We start from the raw sequence: 12,803 nt of genomic DNA, 5'->3' as shown, positions 1-12,803 counted from the left end.
TATTCTTGGCCAAAGGCGTAGTATCAATTCCTCTCAATGGAATAAGACACTGCAAGGGCTCCAAGACAAACCCACAGCGCCTAGCAAACTCCAAGTCCATCAAATTCAGGGCAGCGCCTGAATCCACAAATGCCATGACAGAATAGGAAGACAAAGAGCAGATTAAAGTAACGGACAAAAGAAATTTCGACTGTACCGTACCAATGGTGGCAGACTTAGCGAACCGCTTAGTGCGCTTAGGACAATCGGAGATAGCATGAGTGGAATCACCACAGTAGAAACACAGCCCATTCTGACGTCTGTGTTCTTGCCTTTCAGCTCTGGTCAAAGTCCTATCGCACTGCATAGGCCCAGGTTTATGCTCAGATAATACCGCCAAATGGTGCACAGATTTACGCTCACGCAAGCGTCGACCGATCTGAATGGCCAAAGACATAGACTCATTCAGACCAGCAGGCATAGGAAATCCCACCATGACATCCTTAAGGGCTTCAGAGAGACCCTTTCTGAAAATAGCTGCCAGCGCAGATTCATTCCATTGACTGAGCACGGACCACTTTCTAAACTTCTGACAATAAATCTCTATCTCATCCTGACCCTGACACAGAGCCAGCAAATTTTTCTCTGCCTGATCCACTGAATTAGGTTCATCGTACAGTAATCCGAGCGCCAGAAAAAACGCATCAATATTACATAATGCAGGATCTCCTGGCGCAAGGGAAAATGCCCAGTCTTGAGGGTCGCCACGTAATAAAGAAATAATGATCTTAACTTGTTGAACTGGGTCACCAGAGGAGCGAGGTTTCAACGCCAGAAAGAGTTTGCAATTATTTTTGAAACTCAGAAATTTAGCTCTATCTCCAGAAAACAAATCAGGAGTAGGAATTCTTGGTTCTAACATAGAATTCTGAGCCACAAAGTCTTGAATATTTTGTACTCTTGCAGTGAGATGATCCACACATGAAGACAGACCTTTAATGTCCATCACTACACCTGTGTCCTGAACCACCCAAATGTCTAGGGGAAAAAAAAGGCAAAACACAGTGCAAAGAAAAAAAAATGGTCTCAGAACTTCTTTTTTCCCTCTATTGAGAAGCATAGTACTTTGGGCCTCCAGTACTGTTATGAATAGGTAATTCAGAACCACAATGGACCTTGAAGTTCAGAGCACACAAAGCGACCTGACAATAACCAAAAAACATAGGACGAGCTCTGAGACGTGGAAACTCTGCTGACCGCAATCCCTAATCCTATCACACCCCACTAGAGGTAGCCGTGGATTGCGCCTAACGCTCCCTATGCAACTCGGCACAGCCTGAGAAACTAACTAGCCCTGAAGATAGAAAAATAAGCCTACCTTGCCTCAGAGAAACTCCCCAAAGGAAAAGGCAGCCCCCCACATATAATGACTGTGAGTTAAGATGAAAATACAAACACAGAGATGAAATAGATTTAGCAAAGTGAGGCCCGACTTACTGAATAGACCGAGGATAGGAAAGATAGCTTTGCGGTCAACACAAAAACCTACAAACAACCACGCAGAGGGGCAAAAAGACCCTCCGCACCGACTAACGGTACGGAGGTGCTCCCTCTGCGTCTCAGAGCTTCCAGCAAGCAAGAAAAACCAAAATAGCAAGCTGGACAGAAAATATAGCAAACAAATGTAACACAAGCAGAACTTAGCTTATGCTGGGAGACAGGCCACAGGAACGATCCAGGAGGAAGCAAGACCAATACTAGAACATTGACTGGAGGCCAGGATCAAAGCACTAGGTGGAGTTAAATAGAGCAGCACCTAACGACTTAACCTCATCACCTGAGGAAGGAAACTCAGAAGCCGCAGTACCACTCGTGACCACAGGAGGGAGCTCGACCACAGAATTCACAACAGACTCCCATCAGTGTGCAGAATGAATGGCTGTGAAAAATCTGGTGAGGGCCATTTTCAAGGCTCAAAAGGCTTCTTTTTGCCAGTCTCCCCACTTAATGGTCCAGTTCTATGAGCCGGCAGACACTCCCCACAGCAGTTCCAGCAAAGGGTTTGCTATACTGGTGAAGTTTTTCACAAATCGCCGGTAATAGCCAGTAAGCCCTAGGAAATCCCATACATCTTTCACCGTCTTAGGAGTGAGCCATTCTGAGTGAGCCATTCTTGCACCCCCGCCACTTTCTCTCATGCAGGTCTTACTCCTTCACTTGACACAATATGCCCCAAATACTCAATTTGCTTTTGGAAAAGATCACATTTCTTTGGCTTCACCTTCAGGCCATAATTCTGTAACCGGTTCAACACTTGTTCTAACGACTGCTGGTGCTCCTCAAAGGTGGGCGCGTAGATGATGATGTCATCAAGGTAGATCAAGATAGCCTTAAAATTAAAATCTCCCAAACTTAGCTTCATTAAGTGCTGGAACGTCCCTGGAGCGTTAGTCAGACCAACGGGCATACGATTTAACTCTAACAGTCCCATGGGCAGTACAAATGCTGTTTTCAGCCAGTCATGTTCTGCCATTGGCACCTACCAGTACCCGCTTGCCAGATCGAGGGTGAAAAAATACTTCCTCCGTCCCAGGGCAGAGAGACTCCTCAACTCGGGGTAATGGATAAGAGTCCCGCACAGTGCAGGTGTTCATCCGCCTATAATCGACACAGAACACAGAGTCCTGTATTTTTTCTGGACTAGCACAATGGGAGCCTCCCACGGACTCTGACTCTCTCGTATTACTCCACATATGTGCTAGCATTTCCTTTACCTCCTTGTACATCTGGGGGGGGGGGGGTATTTGGTGATATCGCTCTCTGATTGGTGCGGCAATCCTGGTAGGAATTTCGTGAGCGATGGTCTGAGTGCAACCAAAGTCATCTTCATTGCATGCAAAAACTTCATGATAGCGCTCCAGTAATCCTCTACTTGCTACACTTGTTGGGGTGACACTCCCATCAATTCTGCCTGCATCCGCTCTAAAATTTTATGACCTTCTTTCTGGCTACCAGGCGGAGACTCTGATGTGGCTGTAACTAGTGATGAGCGAATATACTCGTTACTCGAGATTTCCCAAGCATGCTCGGGTGTCCTCGGAGTATTGGTAAATGCTCGGAGATTTAGTTTTCATTGCCGCAGCTGAATTATTTACAGCTACTAGCCAGCATAAGTACATGTGGGGGTTGCTGGGTTGCTAGGGAATCCCCACTTGTAATCAAGCTGGTTAACAGTTGTAAATCATTCAGTAAATCTCCGAGCACTTACAAATACTCGGAGGACACCCGAGCATGCTCGGGAAATCTCGAGTAACGAGTATATTCACTCATCACTAGCTGTAACAGCTAGAGTCCAGGGATCCCCTTGCACAACGGCCAGTTGTACTACTTCGGGTGGCATTAGCTTCTCCAGCATGCCCAGGATCTGGGCCATCTCACTCTTGGGCAAAAGAGTGATACTGTCGGTTCACAGCTTGATGCACCACACTGCAATGTTGCCGTCTTGAACTGTGGCTAATGTTCAAGTGACGAGCAATCCATGGGATATTTGGTCCATTGCTGCTGGCTCGATCTGCACCTCCACTCCCTCCAGAGGAGTACAAGCTTGCACTGGCAATATGAGCACTGTTTGGCCGGGTGGTAAATTAATCTTTGCAGCCGCTGGCACCATCAGCTTTCCGATGTTTCCTGGGTTTGAGCTGCTCAAATTAGCTTCTGAAACACCTTCCATTGGGGAGGTTCGTGGGCTCCATTGGTTCAAGAAAGGTCCCTGTGGCTCACTAATCAGTAGTTGTCCCATCTCCTTCAGCACGTCCCCAGAGTCATTACGAGTCCACGACTGGCATCTCCTGTGACCAGCACGACCTCCATGCAGCCTACATCCTTCCTGTATACTTTAATTTCTTTCCAGACCACTCTTGCGACCAGAATGTGCAACTGATTGTCCACTGCTAGTCTTATTACTGGTCCCCACTCTGGCCGCGAGACCTCTGGAAAGTGACATCTGACGTAGGCTTCCGGCAGAGTAGTCACTTGTGACCCGGGGTTGATCAAGCAGTGAACAGCTCACCCATTCACTTCGGCCCAGACTGGTGTCTCTCAGCCATGGAGCCTACTAGTTTAATAGCTGGCTCGGTGGGTAATGTCCAGTGTTCCCACAATTGAAACCTGTCAGTCCCCCTTCAGCACCAAGAGGTCTCACTCCCTGACGAGGCCTGGTAGAAAGGCGAGATCCTGTAACATTTCTGTTTCGGATTGAGGAATCTTCCCTTGGTGGCTGTTGAGCTGGAACAGGGTCTCTCCTTAGACTGGTCCATTCTCTTCGCATCTCTTGCATCTTCTTCCATATCTCTCGGGCCCACTCAGGCTCTGCTGCAGATGGAGTAGGTACTTCATAGCTGCAGACTATCCCTGCCAGAGCTGTCACCCATTGCTCCTGCTCTCTTAGACGCCCCCACCTTCCTTTCTTATGCAGTGTTTGGTATAATGTCTGCTGGCGTCCTCACCTAGCACACGGTCCTTCTTCTGGCGGCAGCAGCTGGTCTCCGATTCTACCCGCTGAGCCCCTAGTCCATTTGTTTGTGGAGTAAGAGAGTAGAGCTCCCCACAAGGTTCCTCTCGGCATGGGTCTCCTTAAGCAGCCACTGTGACCTGAGGGGCTGCGCTGCAATGTTTTACCTGGCATTCACCTCTCTGAATATCGGCCGACACCTGGACGTCTATACTACGATGCTCCGTCAATCGCATGCTCCCCTGCACACCTGCCAGTTTCGGTGAGCCCCTCACTATGGCGTCCTTTCTCTTCAAGCCGCAGCCTGTCACTCCCCTCTCAGCGCTTGTGGTCTGTGCCTCATCAGCGTTCTGGTGGGAAGACCGCTTCCATTGCCACGCAACCCATTTTACCTCACACTGACTGGCCACTCCCCTTTCACCCTGGTTACCGGCTCGCTCCAGCTGCCATCTTGATACCTCCAGGAACAGGAGGTTTGCCCCAGCAGTTCTGAACCCAGCACTTCAGCAACTCTGGCAGCCCGGTCTTCTCTTATACATGAGCATGAAAATACCAGCCCCCAGATGTCTGCTTAAGCAAGGCTGGTTATCAAAAATGGGGAGGACGCTACACCATTTTATTAAATTATTTATTTAAACACTTAAAAAAATACTGCGTGGGGGGCCCTCTAGTCTTGATAACCAGCCTTGCTGAAGCTGAGGGTTGCATCGATGGTTATCAAAAATACAGGGGAACCCCACATAATTTATTAATTTATTTATAGAGCAGGTGTTGGCTGATGAATACTCCCATCAGCTGCCACCTGCTCTCACTGTTAACAGTTGAATACAACTCTCAGCATTGTCCCCTGCTAGCGCTGATTGCAGAGCGAGCAGGAGACAGTGCTGTGAGCTGTCTTCATCACTTGGCGCTGAGGAACAGCGCGAACAGTATCGCTGATTCCCAGGAGCTGTTAAATGTCACACCGATGACACACCGATGTCATCCGTGTGTCATCAGTGTGCACGGGTGCGGGATGCTTTGCATCCCATGCTGCTGTTTACAAACGGACTTGTCACGGTCCGTGGAAACACACTGACATGTGCGCAGACTCGTTCACTTGAATTGGAGTACATTTGTGTCTCCAATACGTGTCAAAAGCGTCAACATCTGCCATACCAGACACACTGACATCTGCAAGAGCCCTAACACAGATTTAGACAAATTTGTGCAAATCAGCTGTCATGCGCCTGAAAGGATGCGAGCTCAGTGCCAGAGCCCACATCAAAGGGGAATACACAACCCCTGATGTACCTATACGTCACAGTTCATGAAAAGTTTAAATTACTTATTCATATGTCATATTTGGTCAGTATTTTCCATCATTGTTAGTATTCCAAAACCAGGAGTGCTTGGTTGAAAAATGTAGCAGTTGTGCATGTATTTCTATCATACTTTTCCTCTGACTGTCCCATTCCTGATTTTGTCTTAGGATATGTGCACACGTTCAGGATTTCTTGCAGAAATTTCCTGAGCAAAACCGGACATTTTCTGCAAGAAATCCGCATGCGTTTTTTTCTCGTTTTTTTTCTCGTTTTTCTCTTTCTTTTGCGCTTTTTTTTGCGCATTTTTCCGGAGATTTCCCAATGCAATGATATAGTGGGAAATCTGCAAAAAATCCGCAAAATTAATGAACATGCTGCATTTTTTACCGCGATGCGTTTTTTTGTGGAAAAAAAACACATCATGTGCACAAAAATTGCAGAATGCATTGTAAATGATGGGATGCATAATGCATGCGTTTTTCTAGCGTTTTTCTAGTGAAGAGAGAGTATGCTTGAAAGATTGACACTTGCTCTGTGTTTTGGAAACATTGCTGGTTTTGGCATACAAATACTGATGAAATACTGGTCAAAAATACTGATGTGTAAATAAGCCCTTATACTTCGAGAATGTGATATAGCACTTGGACATTTGGAGACTCATATATCAGGGTGAATGGTGAAAAATTAAAGAATAGCACAGCTTCTTTCAGCTGTCCCCTTTGTTCATGTTCCCATATGCACAAGTGGTTGTGCAAATGCATAGGATAGAAAACAACAAAAATGATATCCTAATGTATTCTGCAGCTGCACACGCATTGTGGTTCCCTATGAAATAAGATCTCACCATCATATAAACTTTTCAAATCTTGAATTTCTTAGTAACTTTCATGTAAATAATGAAACTTTCTGGGGAGTGTAAGGCTATATTCACACTTTGCGGATTTTGCTGCGGATCCGCAGCGGATTTGACCGCTGCGGATCCGCAGCAGTTTCCCATGAGTTTACATTTCAATGTAAACCTATGGGAAACAAAAAACGCTGTGCACATGCTGCAGAAAAATCCGCGCGGAAACGCTGCGGATTACATTCCGCAGCATGTCACTTCTTTTCTGCGGATTTTCACCTGCTCCAATAGAAAACTGCAGATGAAAATCAGCAGAAGAAAACGCAGTAAAAACCGCGATAAATCCGCAGTAAAAACCGCGATGGGTTTTCACTGCGGATTTTGCAATTCTGCTGCGGAAAAATCCGCAGTGGAATCTGCAGAGTGTGAACATAGCCTAAATGTAGCGAACTCTGAACTTCTACAAAATGGGAAACGGAATGAGGACCTATCAGTTCTGTGAAAGACACAAAAAGTGACAGTAGATGTAATTATCAGACTTTTCTCAAATCCATATCATTATTAACCTCTTTAAATGGAACCTGTCAGTAGACTTTTCCATGTAATCTGAGGGCAGTATGAGGTAAGGGCACAGACACTGACTTCAGTGATGTGTCACTTATTAGGCTGTCTGCTGTTGCTTATAAAGGACTACAACTTGTGTGCATTCTTGTCCAACTCTGCCTCAGAACTAATTAGCAGCTTATTGTCAGTGTACTCAGAAAGCTGTTAATAAGGGATGTGGGCAGGGTTAGCTTTCTGAGCTCTGCTACATCTAAAAACTGTGTTTGTAACACAAATTGCTGCCCCCAGCAAACTAAGGGATGCATCACTGAAATCAGGGCCTTGTTTCCTCCATTATGCTGCTCTCAAATGAGGTAGCAAAAACCTGGTGACAGATTCCCTTTAATTCAGCTTATATTATTTTGGACTTTGACCTATATGGGTCTTCAGGATGCAGCACTATTTTTTTTAATCTGGTATGTGTCACTTTATGCTGCAATAAATTTAGAATGCTTTTATCTAAAAGCAATTACCCTGATTATTTTACTTATTAGTAATTATGTTTAGGTCAATATGTTTTGAGTTTAAAAAAAAATCTGAAATTTGAAAAATTTTAATTTCTGCCCTTTAGGGCAGTCCCACACATCCAGATAATTCCGGTACCGGAAAAATCGGTACCGGAATTATCCGTGTCCGTGTGCCCATGCGCTTCTGTGGCACATCAGTGTGGCACACGTGCGGCCCACTGGGTACCACACGCACCGTGCAGGAGACAGCGCTAAAGTTTAGCGCTGTCCCCTGCATCTGGTGCTGAAGCCGCGATTCATATCTTCTCTGCAGCAGCGTTTGCTGTAAAGAAGATATGAATAATCCTTTTTTTTGTTTCTCGTGTTTAAAATAAAGGTCCATATAACCACCCCCCTCCCACCCCCTGTGCCCGCCCGCTGTTCTTAAAATACTCACCTGGCTCTCTCACTGGTTGGCGCTGCTTCCTGTCCTGGCCGCACCTTCTACTGTATGAGCAGTCACGTGGGGCCGCCGATTACAGTCATGAATATGCGGCTCCACCTCCCATAGGGGTGGAGCCGCATATTCATTACTGTAAATGAGCGGCCCCACGTGACCGCTCATTCAGTAGAAGGTGCGGCCAGGACAGGAAGCAGCGCCAGCCAGAGAAGATATGAATTGCGGCTTCAGCACCAGTGGGTGGACAGCGCTTACTGTAGCGCTGTCTCCTGCACGGCACACGGACTGCACACGGACAACGTCCGTGTGCGGTACATGTTTTACACGGACCCATTGACTTTAATGGGTTCGTGTAATCCGTGCGCTCCCACGAACACTGACATGTCTCCGTGTTTGGCACACGGAGACACGGTCCGCAAAAAATCAATGACATCTGCACAGATGCATTGATTTGAATGTGTCTACGTGAGTCAGTGGCTCTGGTACATGAGGAAACTGTCACCTCACGTACCGGAGCCACTGACGTGTGAAACCGGCCTTAAAGAGTTGCCCAATCCAAATCAATAAGTCTGCAGTCACTGTGTGTGACAGCAGGCTCATGAATCCCCCGGTGAACACACTGTGCCCTGCAGGGACCCACTGGTTTCTTATCTAGGACGGGAGGGTATGTATGCGTTATATATACTCCAGTCCACGCCCTCTAGTCTGCTACACCCACTGGCCCAGCTGTTTCACTAGACGGTGAGCGGCCTCTCTCAATACGGCCAGTCTCACACGTCCAGATAATTCCGGTACCGGAGAAAATGGTACCGGAGTTGTCCGTGTGCTCACGTAGGCCATCCGTGTGGGATCCGTGTGATGTCTGTGAGTACGTTTTTAGGGTCCGTGTGCTGTACGTGTGTCCGTGTATTGCAACAATTTTTACAATTTTAACCCTATGACAGGAAAAACGCACACGAACAGCACACAGATGGCACACGGACAGCATCCGTGTGCGGTACGTGTTTACATGGACCCATTGACTTTAATGGGTCCGTGTGATCCATGCGCTCCCACGAACACTGACATGTCTCTGTGTTTTGCAAACGGACACACGGTCCATGAAAACACGCTGACATGTGCAGAGACACATTTATTTTAATGTGTCTACGTGAGTCAGTGTCTCCGGTGCGTGAGGAAACTGTCACCACACGTACCGGAGCCACTGACGTGTGAAACCGGCCTACAAGTGTATGGAGCAAGGCCACGCCCACTACAGGGGACCTGACGGGGAGCATGTATAACACATACATACCCTTCAGTCATAGGCCAGAAATCGATGTAGTCTGGGGTAAATTAATAAGTCTGCAGTCAGAGGCCGGCTTCACACTCAGCGTATGAAAATACGGTCCGTATATTACGGCCGTAATACGCTGAAATGTCCCGAAAATAGTGGTCCGTAGCTCCTCCGTAGGCAGGGTGTGTCAGCGTTTTTTGCGCATGGCATCCTCCGTATGTAATCCGTATGGCATCCGTACTGCGTGGTTTTCTCGCAGGCTTGCAAAACCAACATACCGCTATAGAAATGATCCATGTGTCCCAAAAAGAAAAAAATATATATATATACACTGTCTATATATATATACATACATATATATATATATACAGTGGGGCAAAAAAGTATTTAGTCAGTCAGCAATAGTGCAAGTTCCACCACTTAAAAAGATGAGAGGCGTCTGTAATTTACATCATAGGTAGACCTCAACTATGGGAGACAAACTGAGAAAAAAAAATCCAGAAAATCACATTGTCTGTTTTTTTATCATTTTTTTTGCATATTATGGTGGAAAATAAGTATTTGGTCAGAAACAAACAATCAAGATTTCTGGCTCTCACAGACCTGTAACTTCTTCTTTAAGAGTCTCCTCTTTCCTCCACTCATTACCTGTAGTAATGGCACCTGTTTAAACTTGTTACCAGTATAAAAAGACACCTGTGCGCACCCTCAAACAGTCTGACTCCAAACTCCACTATGGTGAAGACCAAAGAGCTGTCAAAGGACACCAGAAACAAAATTGTAGCCCTGCACCAGGCTGGGAAGACTGAATCTGCAATAGCCAACCAGCTTGGAGTGAAGAAATCAACAGTGGGAGCAATAATTAGAAAATGGAAGACATACAAGACCACTGATAATCTCCCTCGATCTGGGGCTCCACGCAAAATCCCACCCCGTAGGGTCAGAATGATCAGAAGAACGGTGAGCAAAAATTCCAGAACCACGCGGGGGGACCTAGTGAATGAACTGCAGAGAGCTGGGACCAATGTAACAAGGCCTACCATAAGTAACACACTATGCCACCATGGACTCAGATCCTGCAGTGCCAGACGTGTCCCACTGCTTAAGCCAGTACATGTCCGGGCCCGTCTGAAGTTTGCTAGAGAGCATTTGGATGATCCAGAGGAGTTTTGGGAGAATGTCCTATGGTCTGATGAAACCAAACTGGAACTGTTTGGTAGAAACACAACTTGACGTGTTTGGAGGAAAAAGAATACTGAGTTGCATCCATCAAACACCATACCTACTGTAAAGCATGGTGGTGGAAACATCATGCTTTGGGGCTGTTTCTCTGCAAAGGGGCCAGGACGACTGATCCGGGTACATGAAAGAATGAATGGGGCCATGTATCGTGAGATTTTGAGTGCAAACCTCCTTCCATCAGCAAGGGCATTGAAGATGAAATGTGGCTGGGTCTTTCAACATGACAATGATCCAAAGCACACCGCCAGGGCAACGAAGGAGTGGCTTGGTAAGAAGCATTTCAAGGTCCTGGAGTGGCCTAGCCAGTCTCCAGATCTCAACCCTATAGAAAACCTTTGGAGGGAGTTGAAAGTCCGTGTTGCCAAGCGAAAAGCCAAAAACATCACTGCTCTAGAGGAGATCTGCATGGAGGAATGGGCCAACAACAGTGTGTGGCAACCTTGTGAAGACTTACAGAAAACGTTTGACCTCTGTCATTGCCAACAAAGGATATATTACAAAGTATTGAGATGAAATTTTGTTTCTGACCAAATACTTATTTTCCACCATAATATGCAAATAAAATGTTAAAAAAACAGACAATGTGATTTTCTGGATTTTTTTTTCTCAGTTTGTCTCCCATAGTTGAGGTCTACCTATGATGTAAATTACAGACGCCTCTCATCTTTTTAAGTGGTGGAACTTGCACTATTGCTGACTGACTAATTACTTTTTTGCCCCACTGTATATATGTCAGTAGACACATATATCTATATATATTACTATTTTTTCCAGCGCTATACAGCTTGAAAGCCGGTAATTCAATTACCGGCTTTTTCTTTCTCCTTCCTAAAACCCGACATGATTTGAGACATGGTTTACATACAGTAAACCATGTCTTCTCTCCATTTTTTTTGCAGATTCCACACTACTAATGTCAGTAGTGTGTATCTGCACAATTTGGCCGTTCTAGCTCTTAAAATAAAGGGTTAAATGGCGGAAAAAATTGGCGTGGGCTCCCGCGCAATTTTCTCCGCCAGAGTAGTAAAGCCAGTGACTGAGGGCAGATATTAATAGCCTGGAGAGGGTCCATGGTTATTGGCCCCCCCCTGGCTAAAAAGATCTGCCCCCAGCCACCCCAGAAAAGGCACATCTGGAAGATGCGCCTATTCTGGCACTTGGCCACTCTCTTCCCATTCCCGTGTAGCGGTGGGATATGGGGTAATGAAGGGTTAATGCCACCTTGCTATTGTAAGGTGACATTAAGCCTAATTAATAATGGAGAGTAGGGTTGAGCGACCTTGACCTTTTTAGAGTCGAGCCGTGTTTCGCGAAACCCGACTATCTTAGAAGTCGAGTCGAGTGGAATCGGCCGATTATCGCGAAAAGTCGGGTATCGCCCGAAACACGAAACCCAATGCAAGTCAATGGGGGAGCATAGTCGGCAGTGAGTGGAGGCCAGGAAAACACCTACACTGCCCATTTTAATGGCAAAAACATCCATTCTTGTTAAAGAAGCTTGTCAATCGTAATTTACCTTATAATAATTGGAAGGCATTTGAAATTGGGGGTCATTTGGCTAAAGTTGTGGGGGGTAGGGCTGGTTCAAGTAATTAGTGGGCCCAGTAAATCTGGACCACGTCACGGCAGTGGAGCAGGGAGAGGTAAGTATTTAAACTTTGCAAGTGCTGTGATCCTGAGCAAGCAGGGGGGGCCCACTCGTTGGCATTGGCACTGGCACAGGGCCCCTCAAAGTACAGCGGTGTGTTTGCACGGCGGGGGCGCCTCCCACCGGCAGCAACACTTTTGCGTACTATGAGAGGCCCTGTGCCAGTGACGTCGCCAACTAGTATTCCTCCCCCCCACCTGATGAAGGAACCTGCACTTTCATCTACACCTTCCTCTTTGTCCCCGTGTAAGGTGGTATGGTATGCGGGAAGAGGAACCTGACTTTCAGCAGGGTCACAATCTTGCTGTGTAGCGTGCACGGGGAATTTTGCGTTATGGGTCAATGTACCAGCAGACTCATCTATCACTGGCTGGGCAATGGGCAGGATGAGGAGGAAACACAGATATAGGCCCAAAGAATAAAGTGGGCTAAATGCAGTTCAAAATTGGTAACACAGGACTAACCAGGGGGCATTGCAGTGGAGGACAACT

Source organism: Ranitomeya imitator, chromosome 5 (genome assembly GCF_032444005.1).
Source record: "Ranitomeya imitator isolate aRanImi1 chromosome 5, aRanImi1.pri, whole genome shotgun sequence".
Taxonomy (NCBI): domain Eukaryota; kingdom Metazoa; phylum Chordata; class Amphibia; order Anura; family Dendrobatidae; genus Ranitomeya; species Ranitomeya imitator.
The sequence above is the reverse complement of the archived record's forward strand: the minus strand, read 5'-3'. Positions refer to the sequence as shown.